This window comes from Magallana gigas, chromosome 3, assembly GCF_963853765.1.
Source record: "Magallana gigas chromosome 3, xbMagGiga1.1, whole genome shotgun sequence".
Lineage (NCBI taxonomy): Eukaryota > Metazoa > Mollusca > Bivalvia > Ostreida > Ostreidae > Magallana > Magallana gigas.
The window spans coordinates 40071267-40089225 of NC_088855.1; the positions used below are offsets into that span (position 1 = coordinate 40071267).

At 34.7% G+C, this 17959-nt stretch overlaps 1 long non-coding RNA gene and 5 other non-coding genes across 6 annotated transcripts; all 6 read left to right on the forward strand.

Moving 5' to 3' along the window:
• The first annotated feature begins 7919 nt into the window (after nt 1–7919).
• Trnaf-gaa (transfer RNA phenylalanine (anticodon GAA)) lies at nt 7920–7992 on the forward strand. Its single transcript has one exon. It is a non-coding gene; the product is annotated as a tRNA-Phe (tRNA).
• A 1862-nt stretch (nt 7993–9854) lies between these two features.
• On the forward strand, nt 9855–9927 carry Trnaf-gaa (transfer RNA phenylalanine (anticodon GAA)). Its single transcript has one exon. It is a non-coding gene; the product is annotated as a tRNA-Phe (tRNA).
• Nucleotides 9928–10894: 967 nt separating this feature from the next.
• Nucleotides 10895–10967, forward strand: Trnaf-gaa (transfer RNA phenylalanine (anticodon GAA)). Its single transcript has one exon. It is a non-coding gene; the product is annotated as a tRNA-Phe (tRNA).
• A 974-nt stretch (nt 10968–11941) lies between these two features.
• Trnaf-gaa (transfer RNA phenylalanine (anticodon GAA)) lies at nt 11942–12014 on the forward strand. The gene has a single exon. It is a non-coding gene; the product is annotated as a tRNA-Phe (tRNA).
• Nucleotides 12015–12986: 972 nt separating this feature from the next.
• Nucleotides 12987–13059, forward strand: Trnaf-gaa (transfer RNA phenylalanine (anticodon GAA)). Its single transcript has one exon. It is a non-coding gene; the product is annotated as a tRNA-Phe (tRNA).
• A 78-nt stretch (nt 13060–13137) lies between these two features.
• Nucleotides 13138–17809, forward strand: LOC109617872 (uncharacterized). The gene is made up of 2 exons (XR_010712187.1): nt 13138–13428; nt 13560–17809. It is a non-coding gene; the product is annotated as an uncharacterized lncRNA (long non-coding RNA).
• The last annotated feature ends 150 nt before the right edge of the window (nt 17810–17959 follow it).

The window sequence follows — 17959 nt, forward strand, 5'->3', positions numbered from 1 at the left end:
TGTATTTTTGCATTAAAACCAGAAAATGTTGTTATTTTTAATATCTACTGCACTGCTATAGCTGTCCGATGCTTGGTAAATATTGTGCGATCCATGGTGAAATAGTTCAACACTTCATTAATTTGCTTTATTTTCTACATTTTTAACAATTTCACAATTTTTTCTCCAATAATTAAGCAAGGGGAAAACCTGTAACTTTTAAAACAAGTTTTATTTATATTTGGACGATATTTGATGCGTGAACAAAGGGAAAAATCCAAAGGTGTCCGATGCATGGTGAAATCACCACCTTTCAACATTCTGCAATCCATAAATTGCAAATGATAATATTCTGTTATTTCTTTTTATAACATTCCATCTACCAAATTTAATTAATAATTCATGGCAATCGGTTTTTGGAACACAGTTCGCTATTCGCAATAAAAAAGTGAACTGGGTTCTAGAATGCAGTTTGCGATTAAAAATTTATAATTCATATTTGGCGCCTGAAATTTTTAAGGTATTCTACTGGTGGTATACCATTACCACCCTGAAAATATGGTGAAGTAATCATCTCAACTTTTTGAGATCCGGGCTTATTTGCAATTAAAAAGTGAACTGCATTCCAGCACGCAGTTTGCAATTCAAAATTTATAATTCATATTTGGAACCTGTTATTTCAAGGTCATCTAATGGTGGTATACCAATACCACCCTGAAAATATGGTGAAGTGGTCAACTTAAGTTTATGAGATTCGGATTTTTGTGCAATTGAAAAGTGAACTGCGTTCTAGAACGCAGTCGCAATAAAAAAAATTATGATTCAAATTTGGGGTCTGAAATTTTCAAGGTCATCTTGAACGCAGTTCAGTTTTCAATTGCAAATAAGCCCGAATCTCAAAAAGTACAGATGACCACTTCTCTATATTTTCAGGGTGGTAATGGTATACCACTAGTAGATGACCCTGACAATTTCAGGCCCCAAATATGAATTATAAATTTTGAGCTGCGAACTGCGTTCTAGAACGCAGTTCACTTTTCAATTGCGAATAGCGAACTGCGTTCCAAAAACCGATTGCCGTCTTTATATTTTTGTTTTAATCTCTAAATTAATTGGTGGATACCTAATCATGCATCAAAATATTAATGTTCCAAATATCACATAAAAATGAACAAAATTTTCCATCACCTACATTCATTCTTTTTTCCCTCGTTTTGAGATTTGGAAAAAAGAACTAAGTTAAGTTAATGTAATCCAAATTAAAACCTTTACGTCACTTACAGTAAACCCCAAAACTATTCCCTCCACTTTGGAAAGTTAATTTTTATTCAGTTTAAATTTCAAGCATTTTGAGATCTTAATGGGGTATGGTCAAGATCTTGGTCAAAATTTATTTTTCCATTTTAATGTTTACAATGTTTCAGTAAATCATTTCTTAAAGTCTACCAAAATTTGAGTGTCAGTCGATGAGTTATAAACGCAGAGCTACATATACGAAGCTGAGGTCATTTTATGGACACAATTTGAATGCTGAAAAGAAAAGTTCATGCTTAGACTTAAAATGAAGGTGAAAACGCGAGACACTGTTTATTTTTGTTCAATGCGAATAAGCAGATAGAAAAATGTATATTGAACTAATGTAAACAAAAACAATGCCCAAGCATTGTTTACATAGCGAAGAATTGTGAGCTCTAGATCTGTGTCTTGCTTTTAATTCCACGACTGACACTCAAATTAGAAATGCATTAATAAATCGCTGTAAACAATAAAAATAAAATTAAAATAAGACCAAAAATCGTGAAAATGTTCGTTTAAAAACGTTAAGTAGATCTCAATCATAATAATGTTAATTTTACTGAAGGTTGTGAGCAAGTAATTTCAATTAAACTTATTTAATACTTTTCGATGTCGCCCCACCTCCAACTATTACGTGAAAATGAACCAAAACATTGATAGCTTGGCGTCTGTATTGAACGCGTTTTACATGTATAATCTTGATATCTTCATATTTTCATAGTAGTTTAATGATGATAATTGCTGACACTCTGAGTGAGAAAAAATAAAAGGTTGTAAAAAAAATTCTTGAACGCTGTTGTGGGTTTGATGCCATGCTAAAACAGTATTTCATAATCAGCCTCAATTAAACAATTATTTCTGGAACGAATGACCACAAGGACATCATATTACTATCAACCTGTGTATGATATCACAAACACGGTGTAAATTTAGCTGAAAAGCTCGTATAAAGTCAAGATAAGGAGCAAATTCTACCGATTTACCTTTGTTGACAATAGAAATGTGAGGGCGAGAATTTTCAGCTTTAGAATAACGTCAGTTTACAATCCATTGAACTTTGGAGGTGTTTGTGACGTATTAAATAATCATCAGATACTCAATATGCATGGGATCTGGGTTTTCTTTCACCATGTTTAATGCCAAGTGTCCCTAAATGGTGAGAGTGAAATACAAAATATGCATAAACGACACATTTGTAGTGTGCCCTTGGCAGATTTTATTTCATTTTATTCTACTTTGCTTAATATTAACCATGTCAAGAAAACGAAATTTCTTAAACTTGCTCTCTTTCAAGCGATAAAATTCATTCGGTGTATCTTCGTCTAATAAATGATAACCCACTAGCAATTTAAAATAAGATATCCTTCATAAATGAAATTTTACCATTTAGATCCTTCTTAAAGACTAGTAGCACTTGAAGAGTACAAAAACAAAGCTTTTAAAGCTAGATAATGTAAATAGCAACCCCCACTAGGCAGTCAGGAGAAACACGAGCTTTCTTTGAATAACGCGTTCAGTGCAAGCATTTATTAGTTACCAACTATTTTGGTCGCTAAATTTTTAATCAATTTTTTTTATCAATAACAATAAAATCATAGCAAAGTTAAACAGGAATTATTATGATTGCTTAACTGAAAATTGACATATATAGAGGATATCTATATTGTGTGATTTTATATTTGCTTTATCCAACGAGTTGAAATGGTGTATATATTCGCGAGGCTTGCCGAGCGAATATAACCATTTCAACAAGCAAAGGTTTATCACACGGGTAATATACACAACACGTATGAGATAAAACAATTTATCAAACAGTTATAGGCTCACCTTGTATGCATAAATCTATCACCGTGCAAAATTCACTGTTTAATTATAACTTTACTTTGGACTTTACTTTTAAAATTCAACATATATTTTTATAATATTTTCTCACAGTCTATTTCTTACAAGGTTACTTATTTAATTAGTGATTAACACTTTTCGGACTCTATATGTGATTTCAAAGAGACAGAGTGCCATGTCTCAAGGACTGTTAATCTCTTAAAACAACATTGTGCAATTATCAGTTTTCCATGTCTTGGACATCAAAGACTCATTGAGTTTATTTAATTATTTTGTATCTGTGAACCTTTCACTCAGCTTACTTATGTCATCACCTGTCAATTTATACTCATTGTTCAGATTCTTATAAATAATTATGTACAATTGTCAATCGGCAGTCTGGAATACGGCGGCCAGCCTCGGCCACGTCCGACTCACCCAGAGTCTTAAGGCCGGAGGCCACTACTGGCCATATCCGACTTGTTTGTAAAATGCCTGTCTGTTAAACTGTTATAATGTTGCCATCGTTGAATCTCGTCCAATAAATACGGAATCCTTCATCACTTGGTTTATTTCTCTGGAACTGTATACTGGTGGACCTTCGGGAATACGGCAAACCTACCCTTCGTTTTTACCTTACGGCCCACAGCGCGCCTCAACCTTAGACTACTTATACCTTCGAACATTCCCTCACCCCGTTCGTACTGCACACGGCGGATATACAGCTCCAGACGAATTCCATAGCACCGTAAAAACTACGCGGTCACAAATCTAGCAGAAAAGTAAGTAAATATTCATAAAAACTATGTACTAAACCTTTCACTTTTATTAGTTGTCTTCATTTAATATATTTTTGGACGTTTACACTTAAATAATTTTTATATTTTAAAAGTCTATATAATATCTATATAATATCTTGTAGCTAATAAATTGGAAGGGGGAAAATAAAAAATAGTAAATACATAAATGAATAAGCACTAAAAATACTTTAAAAATTGAATTTGATGAATACCTTAAACATATCATAAAGGGGAAGTTAATAGTGACAGGGTGTATCGAATAAGTGTGCAGACATTAACGAAACTTTGTTAGATGTAACTAAAGATGAAATAAAAACAGGCTATTAAGCTAAATTGAAAAACTGACACAATTTTTGGCAGTTGTTTTATTTTAAGTAAATATTTAAAATCTTCTGCTAGTCATTTGTTCTCTTTTTATGATAGATTATTCAATGTTAGTTTTTATCAGAAATTTTACTTTTAGCTTTGATTGTGGGTAATATATTGCAAATTTACAAAATAAAGGCAATGAAAATGTCCCAGAAATTAAATAATAGACTTAAAGCTTCAGTTAATTGCATCGGTGCAATTTTATAACTATACTGTCTAAACGGTTTAGTTTAAACAATATTTATTTAATATAGCAACAGTGCACAGCGATTGAAAAACAAGCCAAATGGATTATGTTAATCTCGCCCTCGTCAGTTTACAAATGAGAGGTGAGTAAAATTTTCAATATCATTACACATACACATTGATTAGGAAAAATAATTATAATGAGGAAAGGAAAAAGAAAATGAAATGCGAGAGAAGAATAGATGGAATTGAGTATTGAGACAATTGTAAAAAACCAATAGATAATGTCTACTGTAATCGACTAAAGTTACCTAATATTAATATTGAAACATAATGTTTCTAAGTAAACTGTTTAAGACACCAATCAGAAAAATATATCGACTTAAACCAAGGTAATTGATATAAACTTATTCTAATATCACTAATATCAATAATATATTTACTTGAATTTTTTTGATGTTAAAAAATAAATGTACATTTTACTCTTCTCCTAACAAAGTTTTGAGATTAGCTGATACAAGATGTTGTAACTGAGAAATGTGCTTATGCACCAATTTGGGAGTATATTGTCAATATAAATTGCTGTTACTCATAATTTTTCTGATTATTTTTCAGACAAAATAGGGGTACGATAAGGAATAGACTTACCTTCATTTTTAATTGCTTTATTTCTTAATGACTTAGAATCTTTTCTGAAAACAACTAATAGTAGTAGTGTTTCAAAAATATCAAATTACATTTGAACAGAAGATTGGTATTTTTGTTTTGTTAATACTTTGTTCTTCTTGATACGATTTTACTCTTAGAAACACCATATAGAATCAACTGAATAATAATCATAATCAAGTTTTAATTGTTTTGTAAATAACATTGAAACTTGATGTAACGCTGAAAAAACTTGGTTTCCCATCGGATTGAAATGTCACACTTTCATTGGTTAATACATGACACGTGACTACCTTACATATTACCATATCCGTCTGGGTAGAATTAATATTCGGCAATTTGGTCGACGCTTCGTCTACGCATCTCTGCAGAGGGAAAGGAGCAAAATGTTTAAAATTGAACAGCAACAAAACTTTGTAAGTAAACAAGGGTGAATCGAAGATTTCAAAGAGTATTTGAAAGGTGGGAATGATAATTCTGAAGACTTTGATTGTGTAAAATTAGACGATATGCTAGGCAACTTTTACTTGGATTTGCATATATCATAGCTTTCTGAGAATAAATACTCGTGAAAACAAAACACTTATTAGGTTTGTTGCCGACTGACCACAGAAATAGTTTCATAGACGTTTCGTCTTGCCGTCTATGACATTGATCAAACCGATATATTTCTGTAATCAATCAGTAACAAACGTAATAAGTAATAAAAGTTACCCTGTATTTTTTTTATTGCTATCCGTTTTCGTCCGTCGTCGTGCGACGTGTGTCGTGCGTCGTCCGTCGTGCGTTAACAATTTTACATTTTTAACTTCTTCTAAAAAAAACAAGGCTAATTGTTACCATTTTTTGTGTGAGGCATCTTTATAGTAAGAGTGAAATTTATGACTCTACCACCCCCGGGACACCAAAGGTGGGGCCAAAAATGTAAAAAAAAAAAAGCCTAAATTTCAAAAATCTTCTCCTCTACTCCCAAACATGTGAGAAAAAACGGTTGCATGGTTATGATGTCCATGAAGCCCTCTACCAAAATTGTGAAATTCATTGCCCCTTGGTCAGGGGTTCTGGCTCTATGGTTGGGCCAATATGGCCATATAGTAAAAATGTATTAAGTCTTAAAAAATCTTCTTCTCTACTCCCATATATATTTGTTAAAAACTAAATGCATGATTATGATGTCCACGAAGCCCTCTACCAAAATTGTGAAATTGATGACCCCTGGGTCAGGGGTTCAGGCTCTAGGGTGGGGCCAATATGGCCATATAATAAAAATGTATTAAATCTGAGTAAATTTTCTCTACTCCCATATATATTTTTTAAAAACTGAATACTTGGTTATGATGTCCATTAACTCCTCTACCTAAATTGTGAAATTCATGGCCCCTGGGTTAGGGGTTCAAAACATTGGCGGGGTGGGGGGGGGGCAATATGACAATTTAGTGTTAATACACATAATGTTTTAAAATCTTTATCTCTATTTTCACACATCTGTATGAAAAACTGACTTCATAATTATATTTACCAGGAAGTCCTCTACTAAAATTTTAAATTTCATGTCCCCTGAAGTATGGGTTTTGACTCTTGGGTGGGGCCAAAATCAATGTATAGGTGTTAATTCATATAATGTTTAAAAATTATCTTTTCTACTCCCACACACCTGAAAGGAAATGTGAATTCATGATTTTGTTTTTCGCCAAAATTATAGATTTCATAGTTCTTTTTGAAAGATTTCAGCCAAGGAGGTGGTCGTAATTACATAATTATAATTTTTCCACTCAAGAATGAAACCCAATTAAATGAATATATGAGACTCATCGACAAGTTTGTGTGTGGGTTATATGCTCCTCAGGTGACCGTTAAGGCCTATTGGCCTCTTTTTTTTTATAAAGGGATAAAGTGAAAACCGCAAACATTGCTTAAAAATCAAATTGTTATAAATAAATTACTCTGTGCTTTATATGTCAATAAAAGAAGTATGAAAGCATTTTTAGATGACATTGAGTTCAATAATATTGTTATGCAACCAATTAAATGTTGTTTATAGTAATGGGCGTACCAAATGTTTATAACAAAAAAGTAACAGACCAGTTTCAACAAAATTGAAAATCGAACTGCAATAATTCTCCAAAAGGTGCCATATCAAAGTTATTCACAAAATCAAACTAAGGATGTTTACGTTAAAAATTAAATAATTGTAGGGAAAAAAGTAGTTGGTACATGTAGTATGTAGTATCATACGATTACTTACACATCAAAATTGGTAAATAAAATGGTACATATAAAAATACCGGAAAATGCTATTTATGTAAAATGAAAAATTAGACACGAAATTTACGATTTTTTATGTTGCAGCATGTTGAAATATGTACAATTGAAATGTATATACCTAAAAACCATTACGCAAAGACCTTTTTAACTTTCTTAAAAAAAAATAAAAAAATAATAAAAAGATCGTTTAGCAAGGTAGGTACATCTCACGATATTGTTAACAAAGGGTCAATCTCACTATTTTCTCGTATACAATGTTCAAATTTAATAATCTCTACATCAAACTCCACGTTGTAGATAACAACTAGAAAGATAATAGCAGACTGTTAAACAGGTAAAATAGTTGCATGGCTATAGTTTAAAACCTTTTAAATTAAAAAGAAATTAATCCAGGTAACCCCTTCTATTTAGATATCCTCTTTTTGAAATACAGAGTGGAGATTACACATCCGTTACAAGCGCTGGAAAGGACAAGCATACCTCATTATTTAAAATTGATTATTTAAAAATTTTGCACCTGTTTACAGGTAAATATCAGCCGGAATAGCTCAGTTGGGAGAGCGTTAGACTGAAGATCTAAAGGCCCCCGGTTCAATCCCGGGTTCCGGCACGGAACACTCCGGCGGCTGATACATTTTTATCCTTTTGAATAATTGATGACCTCTTGGACATAAAATATGAGACCAAAATAAACGATTGACTTGGATGCTGTAAATTTTTATTGAGAATGTGAAGGAGAATCCAGATGGTAAGCTCAGCCATCGATTCAGATTTGGAGGCTTCAAATGTTGATCAGTTCTCAGCGACATGACGATGCCAATATTGTTACTGAATAAATCGGCTGTATCAAAGCTGTAATTGTAAGTAACTTTACAGTATGCCTTCAAATAGCTTGATGGCTCCAGCGTTGACTGAAATAGTAATAGACTGACGATCTTAAAACCTTAACTCCAAGCAAATAAACTTCTTCAAGATATTTTATTGTTTTAATTAAATAAATGCAAAAGCCTATGAAAATTGCACATACATGTACAGTTCTGAAAGACAGTTCTGTCATATCTTGACATAAAACACGATCTGATGATGAACACGCAAATAAAATGTCAAGATGGACCCTTTTGCATGTTTTTCTTGTTTTTGCTCAAGTATAGACACAAGGCAGCTGTCTGGAAACATAAACACAATGATGGAAATACAGTCAATCATTGCAAATAAAATGTGAAAATGGACCCTTTTGCAGTTTGATTGCATCGTTCAATAGGGTTACCAAAATGTGTTCCGTTTTGATTATCTAAAATAAAAAAACCACAAGAACTACTGGTGGCTCGGGATGGTATTCTAGTTGTATTGTATGCCCGTTCTTGCTTTCAAGAGATCAAAATGGACTTTTACGCAGTTTGTTTTCCTTGCACATTTGACTTATCTTTAATATGTTCCGTTTTCTTGATCTAGACGAAAGTGTCTGAAGATCTAAAGGCCCCCGGTTAAATCCCGGGTTCCGGCACGGAACACTCCGGCGGCTGATACATTTTTATCCTTTTGAATAATTGATGACCTCTTGGACATAAAATTTAAGCTCAATATAAAAGATTGACATGGATGCTGTAAATTGTCATTGAGAATGTGAAGGAGATGGTAAGCTCAACCATCGATTCAGATTCGGAAGCTTCAAATGTAGATCAGTTCTCAGCGACATGACGATGCCAATATTGTTACTGAATAAATCGGCTGTGGCAAAGCTGTAATTGTAAGTAACTTTACAGTATGCCTTCAAATAGCTTGATGGCTCCAGCGTTGACTGAAATAGTAATAGACTGACGATCGTAAAACCTTAACCCCAAGCAAATAAACTTCTTCAAGATATTTTATCGTTTTAATTAAATAAATGCAAAAGCCTATGAAAATTGCAGATACATGTACAGTTCTGAAAGACAGTTCTGTCATATCTTGACATAAAACACGATCTGATGATGAACACGCAAATAAAATGTCAAAATGGACCCTTTTGCAGTTTGCTTGCATCGTTCATTAGGGTTACCAAAATGTGTTCCGTTTTGATTATCTAAAATAAAAATCCACAAGAACTTCTGGTGGCTCGGGATGGCATTCTAGATGTATTGTATGCCCGCTCTTGCTTTCAAAGGATCCAAATGGACTGTTACGCAGTTTGTTTTCTTTGCACATTTGCCTTATTTTTAATATGTTCCGTTTTCTTGATCTAGACGAAAGTGTCAACCTCACGTTTTCTCATTACATTTCAAAATGTTGAGAGTGTTTGACATGTTTTTCTTGTTTTTGCTCAAGTATAACGACACAAGGCAACTGTCTGGAAGCATAAACATTAAGATGGAAATACAGTCAATCATCGATCCAGATTATTGGTGAAACAATATCAGGTTATAGAATACATTTCTTTATCATTTGAAGTATTGGTTTTTCACCTGTTTTGATCCCGTTTCCAGGTGAGTATCAGCCGGAATAACTCAGTTGGGAGAGCGTTAGACTGAAGATCTAAAGGCCCCCGGTTCAATCCCGGGTTCCGGCACGGAACACTCCGGCGGCTGATACATTTTTATCCTTTTGAATAATTGATGACCTCTTGGACATAAAATATGAGACCAAAATAAACGATTGACTTGGATGCTGTAAATTTTCATTGAGAATCTGAAGGAGAATCCAAATGGTAAGCTAAACCATCGATTCAGATTTGGAAGCCTCAAATGTTGATCAGTTCTCAGCGACATGACGATGCCAATATTGTTACTGAATAAATCGGCTGTGGCAAAGCTGTAAATGTAAGTAACTTTACAGTATGCCTTCAAATAGCTTGATGGCTCCAGCGTTATAGTAATAGACTGACGATCGTAAAACCTTAACTCCAAGCAAATAAACTTCTTCAAGATATTTTATCGTTTTAATCAAATAAATGCAAAAGCCTATGAAAATTGCAGATACATGTACAGTTCTGAAAGACAGTTCTGTCATATCTTGACATAAAACACGATCTGATGATGAACACGCAAATAAAATGTCAAAATGGACCCTTTTGCAGTTTGCTTGCATCGTTCATTAGGGTTACCAAAATGTGTTCCGTTTTGATAATCTAAAATAAAAATCCACAAGAACTTCTGGTGGCTCGAGATGGTATTCTAGTTGTATTGTATGCCCGCTCTTGCTTTCAAAGGATCCAAATGGACTGTTACGCAGTTTGTTTTCTTTGCACATTTGCCTTATTTTTAATATGTTCCGTTTTCTTGATCTAGACGAAAGTGTCAACCTCAAGTTTTCTCATTACATTTCAAAATGTTGAGAGTGTTTGACATGTTTTTCTTGTTTTTGCTCAGGTATAACGACACAAGGCAACTGTCTGGAAGCATAAACATTAAGATGGAAATACAGTCAATCATCGATCCAGATTATTGGTAAAACAATATCAGGTTATAGAATACATTTCTTGATCATTTGATATATTGGTTTTTACCTGTTTTGATCCCGTTTCCAGGTGAGTATCAGCCGGAATAGCTCAGTTGGGAGAGCGTTAGACTGAAGATCTAAAGGCCCCCGGTTCAATCCCGGGTTCCGGCACGGAACACTCCGGCGGCTGATACATTTTTATCCTTTTGAATAATTGATGACCTCTTGGACTAAAAATTTGAGACCAATATAAAAGATTTACATGGATGCTGTAAATTATCATTGAGAATCTGAAGGAGAATCCAGATGGTAAGCTCAACCATCGATTCAGATTTGGAAGCTTCAAATGTAGATCAGTTCTCAGCGACATGACGATGCCAATATTGTTATTGAATAAATCGGCTGTGGACAAGCTGTAATTGTAAGTAACTTTACAGTATGCCTTCAAATAGCTTGATGGCTCCAGCGTTGACTGAAATAGTAATAGACTGACGATCGTAAAACCTTAACTCCAAGCAAATAAACTTCTTCAAGATATTTTATCGTTTTAATTAAATAAATGCAAAAGCCTATGAAAATTGCAGATACATGTACAGTTCTGAAAGACAGTTCTGTCATATCTTGACATAAAACACGATCTGAGGAAAAACACGCAAATGAAATGTCAAAATGGACCCTTTTGCAGTTTGCTTGCATCGTTCATTAGGGTTACCAAAATGTGTTCCGTTTTGATTATCTAAAATAAAAATCCACAAGAACTTCTGGTGGCTCGAGATGGTATTCTAGTTGTATTGTATGCCCGCTCTTGCTTTCAAAGGATCCAAATGGACTGTTACGCAGTTTGTTTTCTTTGCACATTTGCCTTATTTTTAATATGTTCCGTTTTCTTGATCTAGACGAAAGTGTCAACCTCAAGTTTTCTCATTACATTTCAAAATGTTGAGAGTGTTTGACATGTTTTTCTTGTTTTTGCTCAGGTATAACGACACAAGGCAACTGTCTGGAAGCATAAACATTAAGATGGAAATACAGTCAATCATCGATCCAGATTATTGGTAAAACAATATCAGGTTATAGAATACATTTCTTGATCATTTGATATATTGGTTTTTACCTGTTTTGATCCCGTTTCCAGGTGAGTATCAGCCGGAATAGCTCAGTTGGGAGAGCGTTAGACTGAAGATCTAAAGGCCCCCGGTTCAATCCCGGGTTCCGGCACGGAACACTCCGGCGGCTGATACATTTTTATCCTTTTGAATAATTGATGATTTTGGACATAAAATATGAGACCAAAATAAAAGATTGACTTGGATGCTGTAAATTTTCATTGAGAATCTGAAGGAGAATCCAAATGGTAAGCTCAATCATTGATTCAGATTTGGAAGCCTCAAATGTTGATCAGTTCTCAGCGACATGACGATGCCAATATTGTTACTGAATAAATCGGCTGTGGACAAGCTGTAATTGTAAGTAACTTTACAGTATGCCTTCAAATAGCTTGATGGCTCCAGCGTTGACTGAAATAGTAATAGACTGACGATCGTAAAACCTTAACTCCAAGCAAATAAACTTCTTCAAGATATTTTATCGTTTTAATTAAATAAATGCAAAAGCCTATGAAAATTGCAGATACATGTACAGTTCTGAAAGACAGTTCTGTCATATCTTGACATAAAACACGATCTGATGAAAAACACGCAAATGAAATGTCAAAATGGACCCTTTTGCAGTTTGCTTGCATCGTTCATTAGGGTTACCAAACTGTGTTCCGTTTTGATTATCTAAAATAAAAATCCACAAGAACTTCTGGTGGCTCGGGATGGTATTCTAGTTGTATTGTATGCCCGCTCTTGCTTTCAAAGGATCCAAATGGACTGTTACGCAGTTTGTTTTCTTTGCACATTTGCCTTATTTTTAATATGTTCCGTTTTCTTGATCTAGACGAAAGTGTCAACCTCAAGTTTTCTCATTACATTTCAAAATGTTGAGAGTGTTTGACATGTTTTTCTTGTTTTTGTTCAAGTATAACGACACAAGGCAACTGTCTGGAAGCATAAACATTATGATGGAAATACAGTCAATCATCGATCCAGATTATTGGTGAAACAATATCAGGTTATAGAATACATTTCTTGATCATTTGATATATTGGTTTTTACCTGTTTTGATCCCGTTTCCAGGTGAGTATCAGCCGGAATAGCTCATTTGGGAGAGCGTTAGACTGAAGATCTAAAGGCCCCCGGTTCAATCCCGGGTTCCGGCACGGAACACTCCGGCGGCTGATACATTTTTATCCTTTTGAATAATTGATGACCTCTTGGACTAAAAATTTGAGACCAATATTAGAATTTTTTCGCGTTACGAAGTATAGCGAAAAATAATTGTCCTGACGACATGTAAACAATTACGAAAGTGTGGGGTTACTAAGTCTACCTTGTTATGGAGTATTTAGCCAATGAAATTTCAGTATTGAGTGTACGTGTTCGAATTGATTCATGGGTTGTTAGTAAGGTTCACTTTCTAGCGCACGCCGTCCCGAGCAAGTCGTGTTTTTCGTCATGGACGCCAGACAAATACAAAGCTCAATTTCAGAAGAAGTAAACAGAGTTGTTTCACGTCAGCAGTCCGAATTGTTAAGTAGTTTGCAAAATATGATGGACAGTCGTTTGTCAGTTTTTCAACAAAATATTCAACAAATTTCCGCGTCTCAAATATGCAAAATTGAGGACAATTTGAATGAACATTATGTGTTTCGTAAAAAAGGAAACGAGAATCAGTATAAGCATGAAGCCCGAGTGCTCACGAAGTTAAAGGAGGCCAGGGAACATTTAAACTGCGGGAGTGACGATGGAGTGGAGTCGGCAAAGAGCAGTATCGCTGAAGGTATTGAAATGGTTAAAAATCGCCAGAAAGTGATTAAGTTGGCAGATTCGTCTCAGCTTGGTTGGAAAGTAGTCCAGGAGTATCAGGCCAACCCCATAGCAGACGATTCGGACGATGAGAAGAAGATGTACGGAGCACAGATGAGAGCCGAGCGGAAAGTTTTCAACGGGAGAAAACGTCAGAGATTCGAACCCTATCAGAAGAAACCAGCGACCGTCTCCCGTATGGAGACAGATGAAAGATCAACGAGCAGTGGAAAACCCGGCAGATGTTTTGACTGCGGTGCTAAGGGACATTGGAGTCGGGATTGTACGAAGAAAGATGACAAAGCAAACAAGATAAGTGAAAATTTAGAAAAAATTTTGCCTATTTCAAATTTGGCGCTTTTTAATGATATAAGTAGTATCATATCTCCAGTTGGTCGTTTAAGATCACGTTACAGCGAATGGGAGAAAATTGGGACAGGTAAAACAATATTAGATATTATAAAGTCAGGATATAAAATTCCATTCAAAACAAATCCTTCTTCTATTGAATTAAACAACAATAGGTCAGCGAGAGAGGAACCAGAATTCGTCACAGGTGAGATAAGGAATTTGATAGAAAAGGGATGTGTGTCACGGGTAAGGGAAAAACCTACAGTTGTAAATCCTTTGACGGTGGCCAAAAATAGAAACGGTAAGCGAAGGTTGGTACTGGATTGCAGGCACGTGAATCCTCATTTGCACAAGTTTAAGTTTAGATACGAAGATGCTGTCACTGCAAAAGAAATGCTTAAAATGGGAGACTTTATGTTTACTTTTGACTTAAAATCAGCCTATCACCATATAGAAATTTACGAGGAACACCGACAATATTTAGGTTTCTCATGGGAAGAAAATGGCAAAATTTCATATTTCGTATACAATGTTTTACCATTTGGCATTTCCACAGCAGGGTACATTTTTTCAAAAGTTCTTAGAGAACCGGTGAGGCATTTAAGATCAGAAGGAATAAAAATTATAACATTTTTAGACGACGGTATAGCTGCAGGCAGCAGTTTCGAAGTGACATCAAACGTAAGTTATTCAATAAAAATGCTTTTTCAAAATTTGGGTTTCTTGTTTGCAGACGACAAATGTAATTGGATTCCAAGTCAAAACTGTGATTGGTTAGGTTTGCATTGGAATACAGAGAAAGGTCAAGTTCACATCAGCAACGACAGAATTTATCGTCTAAATTTGTGTTTAGATACTATACATGGTGAGGTACAGAAAAATGTATTGTATTTTCGTGCAAAATTTTTAGCAAAAATTGTTGGTCAAATTATTTCCATGAAAGTTGTTTTTGGTGATATTGTTAGAATGAAAACAAGATTTTTGTATTACTGCATATCAAGCAAGGCTAGCTGGGAAGCTCAGGTAAAAATAACAGCAAATGCTTTGAGAGAAATTGAATTTTGGCGAAAAAGTATTTCAATTTTGAATGGAAAAGGTTGTTCCATTGATTTTGTAAGTGCATCAGATGTATGCAGCTTATTCTTATATTGTGACGCCTCGGATGTAGGCTTTGGTGGTTATTTTGAATGTATCAATGATAACAATGAAAATGTTTTTATGGGGAGTGTAGTAGGAAATTGGACAGCAGAAGAAGCGATGCAGAGCTCAACATGGAGAGAATTAGAAACTGTTAACAGGGTCATGAAAAGTAAAGTCAGTATTATGAAAAATTCAAATTTAAATGTTATATCAGACAGTAAAAACGTTGCAAAAATCATGCAAGTTGGAAGCAAAAAACCATATTTGCAAATCATTGCAAGCCAGATATTTGAAACTTGCACCGAAAACAGCACTCAAGTAAGTAATGTATGGAAGCCCAGAAATGAAAACAAAAGAGCAGATTTCTTAAGTCGTGTAACGGACATGGACGATTGGTCAGTACACGATGATGTTTTTAACAGTTACGAAAAACTATGGGGTATGCATACTGTCGATAGATTTGCTACACATTACAATAAAAAGTGTGAAAGGTTTAATTCTAAATATTGGTGTCCTGGTACAGAGGCAGTCGATGCGTTTACCCAGGTTTGGGTAAGTGAAAATAACTGGTTAGTTTCTCCGCCCAGTTATATACCAAGAGTTATTAACAAAATGATAGCAGAGAGGGCCACAGGTACATTGATTATTCCGGAATGGAAGTCGTCCTCATATTGGCCTTTGATATTTGAGGGAAACTGTTATAAAAGTTTTGTAAAATTTTGTTATTATCTACCTGACAAAAAATTGATAACGCATGGCAAGAGTAATAAATCAGTTTTTGCAAAATTTCCACTGAAGTTTAAGATGTTGGTATTGAGAATACAGTTTTAGAAATAAATACATGTTCATAATATTAAGATATTTCATTTTGGTGATGACTAATTTTTTCCAGGACTAGGAGTACAGTCACATATAAACAAAGCAGTGACCGATAGCGGCGTTTCATTGGACAGCAAACTGGGGACTTTTAGCGAGCACATGTGTGGGTACCTTTTATCATCAAAGAGTGACAGTACCAACAAGACCTACAAACATGGTTTTCAACGATGGAAGAAGTTCATAAATGACCACGGACACAGTGAGATTCCAGCACAGCCAATTCATGTTGCTTTATATATTACTTATCTGTTAGATTCTGGTGCTTCGTATTCTACAGTAAACACTACAATTTATTCAATAAAATGGATGCATGAAATCAGTGGTTATCCAGATCCCACAGATAATTCCTTTGTGAAATCACTACAAGAGTCGGCTAAACGATTAACGGGTAGACCAGTGCGCAGAAAGGATCCCGTCGACCGTCAGATGCTACAGACACTGTGCGATTCGCATACAGATACTACGGATGTTCTTATGCTTAGAAATTTAGCTATGATTTTGATAGGTTTTGCAGGTTTTTTAAGATTTGACGAACTAAGTTCCTTGAAATGTAAAGATGTCATTGTTGAACAAAATTATTTGCAAATTTTTATTGAAAAATGCAAAAATGATCAATACAGAGATGGAAACGAAGTACTCATCGCAAAAGGTTTTACTAGTGCTTGCCCATACGACATGTTTTTACGTTATACAAAGGAGGCGGGAATTGATATGTGTTCTGATCATTTTATTTTTAAACCCGCTTTAAGAAGCAATGGTATTTCCAAATTAGTGACAAAAAATAAAAAGCTTAGTTATACTGCAGCAAAGCAAAATATTGTTAATCTTTTAAAAACTGTAGCTCCGGATTTAAATATCGGTCTACACTCCCTTAGATCAGGAGGGGCAACTGCTGCTGCAAATGCTAGTGTCAATGAAAGGTGTTTACAAAGACACGGGCGATGGAAATCGGTGTCTAGCAAAAATGTTTATGTGAAGGATTCTGTAGAAAAAAGGTTATATGTGTCAAAACAATTGTTATTATGATTATTATTTTTTTTTCTCTTCTTTTCTCTCCCTTTCTTTGGTAATGTCTAGGATCAGCCTGCTCGGTGCGCTGCAATGCAAATAAAGGGTGTTTTTATTATGTGTAGATATGAAATGAAGTGTGGACTAGAATTTTTTCGCGTTACGAAGTATAGCGAAAAATAATTGTCCTGACGACATGTAAACAATTACGAAAGTGTGGGGTTACTAAGTCTACCTTGTTATGGAGTATTTAGCCAATGAAATTTCAGTATTGAGTGTACGTGTTCGAATTGATTCATGGGTTGTTAGTAAGGTTCACTTTCTAGCGCACGCCGTCCCGAGCAAGTCGTGTTTTTTTGTTTTGTTTTTTAACTATATATATATATATATATATATATATATATATATATACATAGGTGTATTTTATATTTCCTATTTCTATAAATTATTCAAAGAGTGAGGTTCCGCCACTCGCATGTTTGCTGACTCCGCATTTGGCCGCGGATACACAGGTTTCCATAGTATTTTCAAAACATCTGGTTGTTTTTTATCTATGGTTTTTCCTGGGCGGCGGAGGAGGCTTAAATCATGTTATACCAAAGTGTTATGGATGCACATATTGTAATTTTTTGTTACTCAATATTAATGCCTTGTCCAATGGCTTGTTTATGTGTTTGAAAAATAAACCTGGCGTCAGCCTGCTCGGTGCGCTGCAATGCAAATAAAGGGTGTTTTTATTATGTGTAGATATGAAATGAAGTGTGGACAAAAGATTTACATGGATGCTGTAAATTATCATTGAGAATCTGAAGGAGAATCCAGATGGTAAGCTCAACCATCGATTCAGATTTGGAAGCTTCAAATGTAGATCAGTTC